We start from the raw sequence: 11,244 nt of genomic DNA, 5'->3' as shown, positions 1-11,244 counted from the left end.
GAATTACCCTTACCAATGGGATCCCACTGTCATGGGAGATGTGGACTGTGAGTCAAAATATTTTATGTAACATGATTTGTGGTATAGTACCCCATGAATAGTGAGATCCTATATAGGAAGGTCACCCTATGGAGAGAGGATCTGGACTCTAGTGGTTGACAGAATTGAATTGAGACTTCATCTTCATTCTTTTGCTCCTTTAACCCTTCAAGTAAGTATAGTTCTTGAATTATGTTGATATCCTACTTTTTTTAAATTCTTATGTTTTGGGTCAATACATCCAAGGACGCATGCTCCACACATGAAAACTAAACTACAATTCATAATTAAGAGCAATTCAAAAATGATATATATATATATATATATATAGAGAGAGAGAGAGAGAGCTTGTCAGTTTGCTGGGGACACATTCAGAAAAATACAGGCATGAAAAGACCAAGGCACCCCCCGTTGTGTGCTAATTATGTTCCTGCATGTCCTCACATTGGCCTACTGGTCTAAGTGTTTGCTATGCCAAATTGGCAGAGTTTTGTCACCTTTTATATATATATATATATATATATATAGAATGGGCAAGAGATCACTGCTTGGTCATGTAGCCCCTCCACTAGTGTGGGGCCCAATAAAAACATCCGTGAGGCATCAAAAGGGATGTAATTTTTTATTTCAAGGATGTAGGGTGGTAATTTTGTGTACACCTGTGTCTAGGTATAGGAGCCAAGCGTTCAGGAAACATTATTTTTCCCATATTTTATATAGCAACAATATTATGAGGGCGAGAAACCACTACCTTTTTTTGCTAAAGGTCGGCAAATTATAGTATAGAAACTTAAAAAATGATGTACAAGATTATAGTCCTAGCATACTTGGACTTGAGAAATTATAGAAGTTCCCCTTGTCCCACCTTCGGCATTGCCATCAGTAGAGAAAAGAGGAAACTAAATACATTGGACAATGGTCCATCTTAGGCGCCAATATTGACAACACACCACACGAACAAACTAAAAACAACGCATATGCACCCTATAAAAATCAGTATCTCAGTTGAAGTTGAGCATCCCAAATAAGATCAAAGTAAACAAAATTCGGAGAGCAAGACCAAGAAGAAGATGCAAGTGAGATTGCTCCCCTTGTTGTCAAAATCTTTGCCACCGAGTTCACTTATCTAAAACAATGGGTAATCTTTCACATCATCGTGTCTATAAAACGACCCTACTCGATAACACAAGTACACATCATTTACAAAGATCAATGAGAGTGCATGAGAAAGCATCATTAGGGACGTCATTCTATATTTTAGGGAAAATGGCATTTAGGCCTCATGTGTTTAGGCACAAGAATCACGCTTCCCCACATAAAATATTTTCCCATATATAAATATATAATGTGGCTAGTTTTGATTTGTCTCAACATTGTTAAGAGGGCTACCAGGTCAAATTGTGATTGAACCTATGATTACTTGGCCCTGAGCTAATTGTTTTTCCAAATGCGTTGGGAAGAAAAGAATCTAGATATCACCGTTTGTTCCCTTTTTTTTCTTATGTTACTTTGGAGCTTACCCTAAAAACAATAAAAATATAAAATTCGCCTCTCTTATTTGACTTGGTTGGTTTAGCTAGCCTCTTCTCTTTCTTCTAGAAAAAAAAGTCTTCACGGTCGTTTCCTCTAGAAGAAGTGAAGAAGGTTCTTCCTTGGTACCTTAATTACCATGTCATTGATTACCATTGCATCTGCCATAAAATATTAAAAAAAAAACTCCTCACTACTAATATGGGCTAGCAGATAAAGCCTAGCTTGCCCTTACCATTCATTTCAATTTGTTGATAAACTTGGATTTTTTTAACTTGGAAACCACCGCGAAATAGCTTTTGACTTCCTAACAACCTCTGCACATCCTTGGCCCTTACACCTTAATTTTCTGGATGCACTCTCTCTATATAAAAGCATTCATAAGCTTACAATTCTAATTAATATCATATCTCTATTAATCCTATCTTCAACCTTGAAATCACCCAAAGGTTCAAACCCAACTGTCAGAAAGGTCTTTGAAGAAAAGGGTACTCACCCTCTCATCATCTTACTCCTCATAGAAATGGCAACAGAGACTACCAGAGTTTGTTTGCAGCCATGGATGGAAGAAGTTGCACCAGCCCTCTATATCTCTCCCCGTCAGAAATCATCTAATTCTCCGAGGCTAGAGACGATCACTGAGGAGGAGGTAGTACCGAATGGGTTCCAAGCTAGGAGAAGATTCACAATAGCTTTTTCATCTTTTCTTTTTATTTCTCTCTTCCTTTTCTTTCATATACAGAGAACCAGTTTAGGTGTCCAAAATTTCCATTGAGATTGAGGGCGGCTACAGATGAGAAAGTACCCTGTAAAAGAAAGTGGGTTTTGTAAATTAAAGTTTTTTGTTTTACTTCATTATTTTTAATGTAAATTAAAGTTTATCAGGTATGGAAAATGGCAGATATGTTCTCTATAAATCTCTTTGCAACAGCACTAGTGAATAATTAATGGATCTTATTATAAATGCCCACCATATCTGCAATTTTTTACAGAAGAATTGACAAGACCAATGAGGGATGGAAATAAAGGTCAAGTAAAGTTCTGTCCCAAACTCTGTTTTCTTGATCGATAAGTTTGGATGCCAACTCAAAAGGACATTCTTGTAATGAAGTAATGAAGAGTGCTGCAAATGAAAAAGGGTGGGGCTCTTCTACTGCGTAACATAGGCAGCAGCTCAGATTCAATGCCTTGAAACGCCTCTCTCTCTCGCTCTCTCTCTCTCTATTTACTGTTTCAACCAAGAAGAAAGTGAAGCAACACTAATCTTTGCGTGAAAAGGAGAGAGGAGTTGCAGGTGTTTCTATCGACTGAGGGGATTCAAACCAGAGAGAGGAGTTGCAGGTGTTTCTATAGACTAAGGGAAAGGGGTTTCAACTGATCTCAGAGAAGGGAAAGAGGGCTTTACTTAATTAAGGGTATTCTGGTGTTTAAATTCGTAAGGGGTAGATTAGGGATTATAGAAAATAGGAGACTGACTTAAATAGCCATTTTAATCGGCCGGGAATGTTAGATAGAATCTTTCTACTTAGGGGAATGTTAGTGATATTTATGAAAAAGCGTAGGGGAACTTGATTTTCCCTATAGTTCAGGAGAGGGGAATGATTCTTCTTTGTATTTTTTTTTTTTAATGTTTTTTGTATTTTTTTTTTTTTTCTTTTCTTAATTACCAAACATAGCCTTAGAGATGGTAATTAGTGTCTATTCCATAATTTGAGCTCACAACCAAGGCCCAAATGAATGAAATACCAAACTTTTTTTTTTTTAAATAAGGAAATGCTTTTATATTGTATCTGAAAAAGAGGTTTCGAAACATGGATGAGAGTATCCTATTACATAAGAAAAATGAAAAGAAGATAAACAAGGGGGTGATTAAGCCCACGCACGAAAAAAAAAAAAAAAAAAAAAAAAAAAAAAAAAACTTGTTAGATAAATTAAAAGAAGCTAAAAAATCGGCAACAAAGTTCCCTGCTTGATAAGTACGATGAAAGATCATATTGGATAAAAAAAAGTGAGCTAGGACGAAGCATTCATTCACAATAGGAGCAATTTGCCAAGGGATGGATTTAGAGGACTTCTTTAGAACGTTGACTATCATGAGATTGTCGAAAATAAGGATAAATGATGCAATTCCCTCGCCAAAAGATGAGCTTTTTGAAAATCCATGATTTCAGCAACATAGGAATGTTGATGCCAATATATTCTGAAAAACCTCGTATGTACTTGCACTCTGCATTGTGGAAAACACCTCTTATACTTGCTAGTCCAGGACAGTCGAGAAGCAACATCAATATTGATTTTTAAGATTCCTTGATTCGGAGGAATCTAAGGCTGTGTTTGGTAGAAATGAAAAGAAAAAAAGAATATAGAAAAGAAAAGAATAGAAATGAAATGAAATGGTAAGAAAAAAAAAAAAAATATGTATATTTGGCTATCATTAGAAGAAAGGAAAAGAAAAGAAATAAAAAGTTTTTATGTTTTCTTATGTTTTACTGTGTTTTTGGTAAGATTTTTTTTTTGCAGTAAAAGAAAATTTCATCATTCCCAAGGTGAATTTTGATATTAAAAAAAAAAATCTTCTCTTGATGTAGGACATGCCAAGCACAAAGAGGATATCTTAAACCAAAGAAAAAAAATATATAATTTAATTAATATTTTGTTCTTTGAATTTGATGCTGAAATGCTGCAAAATTCCTAAGTAAGATGTACACTTTTATGAGCCATTTGTTGATCGTGTGGTGAATGAGACATTGAAAACTCTATCAAGATAAGTGATCTAGATATTCCATATAGTGCTTGCCGTTAAAGATGAAATGAGCCTAGAATCTAACCAATATCTTTTAGAAGATAAAATGGAGTAAATCCACAGAGAAATTGATGAAGCATTATTTCGTAGGCAGCTAAAGACGAAGCTGTGAAAGGCCAAATCCATAAATCATCAACATGTGACAGAAAGAGGTATAGATAAGATAATTTGAGCTATACCCTTAGGCCACAGAAGATGTGCACCAAAGGGAGAGAATAAGGAGCTGCTGAAGATATATGATTGGGAATATATGGATCAATCAAGGGTTAATGGAATGCCCATGAGATCAAGACAATGAACTTTAGAAATTCTTTTATTAGTAAAAGGAATTCTCAGATAAGTCACATTATGCAAATTAGATTTAATGTTGAATATTTTAAAGATAAGATGTTTCATACCTAAAGAAACATTGGGACTAAAATGAGCTCGGTTTTTGTTGGTTGAGTAGATATCTAAATTGGATTGAAAAACTCTAATCTCATGAGAAGTATCCTGACCAAATAAAATGAGATAGCAAAGGCTAAATGAGAAATGGGTTCTCCAATCCTAGAAATTTGATACAATTAATACAATGATCATAAAGAGCCAAAGACAAGTGAGCTCAAAGGACTTTGGAACAAAGGATAAAAATATAGGATAATAATGGATCTCCTTGTCTCATGCCATGAGTTGGACGAAGGAATGACAATGAAGAACTGTGGAGAAGAATTGATAAGTGAGTGATTTCCACACAAAACATGATCAGATTTATCAAATGGGAGTCAAAACCCATGTAAGTGAGAATTGCCCGAATGAAGCGTCATTCCAAGCGATCATAAGATTTTCTCATATCCAATTTGATAGCCATAAGACCATACTTGCCCCTTTTGTTTTTGATTCATGGTATGAAAGATTTCATGACCAATGAGTACGTTGTCTTGAATATGTCGATCCTTAATGAAACCATTTTGAAGAGAAAAAATTAGTTTGTGAATAATCGGACGAAATCTATTGACCATGATATGAGATATGATTTTATAGGCAAAAGTACACTAACTAATTGGACAAAACTTAAAAACTGAAGAAGAGTGATCAAATTTGTGAATTAAAACGACAAAAGTATGGTTGATTGATCTAGTGAAGGCACCATCTTCAAAGAAATTCTTAACATAGGCAAATACTTCACTCAATAAAAATTTCAATTACTAGAAAGCTTCAAATTTAAATCAAGGAGTTTGAGAGAAGAAGCTCTAGTAGAGAATAAAAAACACTTCCTAATCAGAAGTTATAACCGAGATATGCTCAATCCTTGAAGAAGGAAATAATTCAAGTCAATTTACATATTATATTTATATTTATAGGCAAGATATTGTTGCCTTGTTACGTAGCTTTGCATCAATGCGGGATTCAATAAGAGCATACAGTGTCATAAAAAAGTTTGAATTTTTATGTTGCATAGGGATGAGGTGTAATTTCGCAGGTTCTTATGTCTAAGCATAAGAGTCTCATGACCAAACGGCATTGTTTTTCTAATATTTTTTTTTTTATAATAAGATTATTTTAAATATATAATATGAGGTGGGGTATTGATTTGTCTCATCATGCTAAGAGGACCACTTGTAGTAAATTGTGATGGGACCACCTATAAACTTAACACCTCTTATTCGTATTATTTATTACTTATAATTTATTTAATATAAAAAAATAATAATAAAAAACTAAAAGATCATCTTATTCAAAACCCCTTGGAGATACTTGGCTTTGAAGTAATTGTTTTCTCCAAATGCTTAGGGGATGAAAAGACTCTAGATGTCACTATTTGTCTCTTTTTTTTTTTTTTTTTTTTTTTTTTTTTTTTTTGCTTACTTGAGGTTGCCCTGAAAACAATAAATATAAAATTTATTAGATTTATTACTTGGTGTTGATAGCCTCTTTCTTCTACAAAAAGGGCCTCCCCGGTCGTTTTCCTCTAGGAGAATTGAAGAGGCTTTTTCCTTGGTGCCTTACCATGTCATTGATTAGCATTACATGGAATACGACCAACAGATATAGTCAGACTTGCTTGCCCTTACCACTTATTGAACCTTCAGTTATATACCCTTTCAATCTTCTTGATAGATTAACTTTGACTTTCTGGCCCCCCTCTCTCACTATATATAGGCATCACAAGCATACATTTCTCATCAAGTCCATGTCTCTAATCATCTCTTCAAACCTTGAAACCTTCTTTCAGTTCTTCTCACCCAAAAAGGTTCAAAACCAACTCTGAGAAGGTATTTGCAGTAAAGGGGCACTCTGTTACTCATCTTCCTTAATCATAGAAATGGCAAGAGAGACCAGATTTTTGCAGCCATGGATAATGGAAGAATCTGCACCAGCCCTGTACATCTCTAGCCAGAAATCATCTAATTCTCCAAGGTTAGAGACGATCATCGAGGAGGATGTACCCAAGGAGTTCCAAGGACGAAGAAGATTCACAATAGCTTTTTCATCTTTTCTTTTTATTTCTCTTATTCTTTGTTTTCACATACAGAGAACCACTTTTTGTGTCCAAAATCTCCATTGAGATTTGAGGGTGGCTACACTTTCTATTGAGAACGATGGGAAAGGGGATGGGGCACAGATGAGAAAGTACCCAGTAAAAAGAAGTGGATTTTGTAAATTAAAATTTTCATTGTAATGTAAATTAAAGTTTAATAGGAATGGAAAATGGCAGATATATTCTCTGTAAATCACTTTTCTTTTATATTTACACCAGAGAGATAGGTGTGTCAACGGGTCGGTTGGGCCTGGTTTTGGTCAATAAAAAAATTTTGATTTTGATTTGGTTTCGGTTTGTTATTGATTTTTTTTTTTATTAATTTGTAATCAGGTTGGCATTTTGTTTGGTTTGTATTTGACTTTCTATACAAATGGATTACAAAGCTATGTAAAAATTGATTTTCTAATGAATTTCAATTGTTTTTGATTTTTTACCGATTTGATTTCGATTTTGATCTGGGTTTTGAGTCAGTTTCTATTAGGTTATGGGTTAATACAGATCCGGTGCAGCTCAATATTTTTGAGATTGTAATACCTCAAATCAAAATCGACCCAATAAAACTTTAATTTAGTTTGGTCTGATGGATTTTATTGATCCGACTTAGGTTCTGACACTCTTACAGTGAGTGTAGGATAGAAATAACTAATAAATAGGTCTCTTCATAAATGTCCATCATATCTGCAATTCTGTTCTGAAGGATGGGGTCCAGCATATGTTGGATGCAAACTTAAGATTTGTTTTAAAGGGGCATTTTATCATAAATTTGAGATGTGGTAGCCGAAATCGAGTCACAAAATGGATTATCTCAAATTATCCTTAGGCCCTGGGGTTTGATAACTATTTTGCTCCCAATCCTGTGTAAAAAGACTAAAAAAAAGAAAAATCACAAGGACCCTTTTGATCTGAATGTGAATCTCCAAATTTCCCTCTAGCATCTTAATCACTCTTCTATTGATGGCTGCGTAGATTGATGGAACTGAATGCAGCATAAGCATATGTTGAAATTTTAAATGATTTAAATTAATGATTAAAAATTTTAAGTACTTTTTATAAGAGGTTTGTTAGAGTGTTGTCTTCTTTTTTTATGAGAAGAAAAGAAAATTAATTAATTATATATGTGATTAAGTACATTAATGTTCAGATTAGTGATGTCTATATGAGAGAGTTTGGTAATGATATTCTACTTCGCTTTGACAACATAGCCTTGGAGCGCAGTCCTTTTTCTTGATGTTCATAATGTTATGTCTTCTCTTTATAAAAACTAGAACATAAGAGTAGTCCATTTTTCTGTTTAGGATGAAGTAACTGAACTTGGGTAGAGAGATGAATTGAAACACTACTTGACAATGCAGCTCCTAATTAGCACTCCCTAGTGGCATAATTTATGCCCCTGATCCATTTTAGATGTTCGCTTGAATCTTCAAGGCCACCTTCTATTGTTAGAGTATGAAAAAGTATCGCTATTGCGATTTTTTTTTCCAAAAATAAATCCTCCACTACCACTTTTGTTAGGGTTAGGGGTGTCAATTCTAGGCCAACCGACAAGCTTGACCGATCAAGCCCGAAACTAGTCTGACCCATTTTATAAATGTAATGGGCTCAAGCCTGACCTATTTAAAGCTCGATTAGAGCATGTTCAGAGATAAATGTATCATTTCCCATTTAGCTTGATTAAAGACCAATACCCGATCAACCATTTATAAATAGGACAATGCCTAACCAATGAGACTGGATTACTTAAACAGGCCAGTCACGATGTGAGGTTCTATAGTGAAAAAGCCTGATTAGGCCTGATCGAAACTGGCCTGGCCTAACCAATTGACACCCCTAGTTAGGCTATTAATTAAGCTATTCCATGATTGAAACTCTTGACCAATTGAATGAAATGTACAAAACACTTACCATTGCACCTAAGCCAAAACTTTGTACTCAATGGACATATTATGTGTGTTTTTATCGAGATCACTACGTGGTCACGTAGCCTTGGACTAGCATGGGGGCTAATAAGAGCGCATACATGGACATCAAAATTGATAGAACTTTTTATTTTATGAGGGTAAAATAAAATTTTCATGCATTCCTGTGTCTAGGCATAGGAGCCATGCCTCCCTTTTTTTTTTTTTTTTCAATATTTTATATAGCAACAGTAATATAAATTTAGAGGATAATGCTTAAAGAAAAATTTCCCATAATATAAAGTGGGGCCACTATTGAATTGTCTCAACATGCTAAGAGGATCACCAGTTTAGGGGATTGAGATCCTCTATCGCATGATACGACATATAGCACAGATCTAAGGGTTGGAAGCATCTTGGCCTTCGTGTCGATGCCTTGAGCTGCGTGTCTGATGGCTCCTAGCCCTTGGATCTGTGCTACTCTGTAGTGAACGCTACAAAGGAGCCCAATCCCCAGTTCAGGTACTTAAGAGGAACCCTTGTACTGTATTATGATTGGACCATCATCTATAATTAATTACTTGGATATGAACTAATTATTTTTGTCCAAATGCTTTGGGGAAGATAAAAAGAATCTAGATATCACCATATGTTCCTTTTTTAATTTTCATATGTTGCTTACTTTAGGCTTACCCTCAAAATAGCCTTAATTATTAGACATTGTCTTCCCAGCCTGTTTCTTCTAGTTAAAGGTTTTCCCCGGTCGTTCCCTCTAGAAGAACTGAATGAATGTTGGTTCTTCCTTGTACCTTACCATGTCATTGATTAGCATTTCATCCTCCATAAAATATAAAAAAAACCTTGTCCCTACTAACATGGGCCAACAGATAAAGCCGAACTAGCCCTCACCATTCATTGAACCTAAATCTTCTTGACAAATATGGATTAGAACTTAGAAGCCGCCACGAAATAGCCTTCAGTTCCTAACCACCTCTGTACATTCTTGGCCCTTATACCTATATATAAGGCATTCACAAGCATACGATTATGTCCACATCTCTAGTCCTCTCTTCAAACTCGAAACCTTCTTTTAAGTCTCACCCAAAGGTTCAAAACCAACTGTCAGAAAGGTCAAATCTGCAGGAAATTAAGGGAATTCAGCCACTCATCATCTTCTTTCTTCATAGAAATGGCAAGAGAGACCAGAGTTTTTTTTTCAGCAATGGATGGAAGAAGTTTCACCAGCCCTCTATATCTCTCCCCGTCAGAAATCATCTAATTCTCCGAGGTTGGAGACGATCACCGAGGAAGATGTACCGAATGAGTTCCAAGGTCGAAAAAGATTCACAATAGCTTTTTCATCTTTTCTTTTTGTTTCTCTGATTTGCTTTCATGTACAGAGAACCAGTTTTGGTGTTGAAAATTTCCAATGAGATTTTAGGGTGGCTACACTTTCTATTAAGAAAGTGGGTTATATATATATATATATATATATTTTGTATATTAAAGTTCTAAGAGGAATGGAAATGGAAAAGCATTTATCTTTTCTATTGGCATCAGGAACAACCAATGAATGAATCATGAATTGGAAACCAAGTTTCGATTTTTTTTTGGTAAAGAACAAATTTACTAATGATGATAAACATGTGTACAGCCATTAGCTTCAGACTCATAAAGTCTGAGAAGCTAAAGAGTGGAATATGGCCAATCTCTCAAACACATGATAGACAGGACCTTCCGTGCCAGGGCATCTGCAACATTATTCAGAACCCTTGGAATACAAGTGAAAGAAATGGAAGCAAATAAAGAACACTGCTGCCTAATATCGTTGACTAGTGTTGCTGCCTCCAGAGGTGGTACTTCATTACAGTCTTGAAGTAAATTAACAATCTACTTGCTATCCGATTCTATTTGAAGATGTAGATATCCTAAAGCCAAAGCATGAGATAAAGCAGATCTGATGACCAATGCCTCTCCTTGAATTACTGAACTTAGGCATTGAGGAACTGAGATGGCCTTAGTCAGTCCTCCAAACTGGTCTCTGAAAATAAAGCCCAAACCACCTTCCGAAGTCCCTCGGGAAGCGCCGCATCACAATTAACTTTGATGTAACCCGGAGCTGGGGGTGACCATTTCTCAAATGGTGCATGAATAGACCCGTTGGTTGCTACATTCTGTTGATGATCCGTTGTATTAGCTGTAGTGACTTCAACATAAGCCTTTTCTGCCACCGTTATCACTTCTTGTGGGGTCCATATCTTGACATTGAAAACCAGATCATTCCTTTCACGCCATAGATACCAACAAAGGAAAGATGCTCTAGAAAGCGACTCACGGGTAAGCTTCTTATTTGATCGGAATAGAGCATCCCAACTTCCTAGCCATTCATGGAGCAATGGAATATGATCTGATGGAGGTGAGTATAAAAGGCTACTGCCAAACCAAACCAAGCGTGC

This window comes from Macadamia integrifolia, unplaced genomic scaffold (assembly GCF_013358625.1).
Source record: "Macadamia integrifolia cultivar HAES 741 unplaced genomic scaffold, SCU_Mint_v3 scaffold500, whole genome shotgun sequence".
In the NCBI taxonomy this organism is placed as follows: Eukaryota; Viridiplantae; Streptophyta; class Magnoliopsida; order Proteales; family Proteaceae; genus Macadamia; species Macadamia integrifolia.
The sequence above is the reverse complement of the archived record's forward strand: the minus strand, read 5'-3'. Positions refer to the sequence as shown.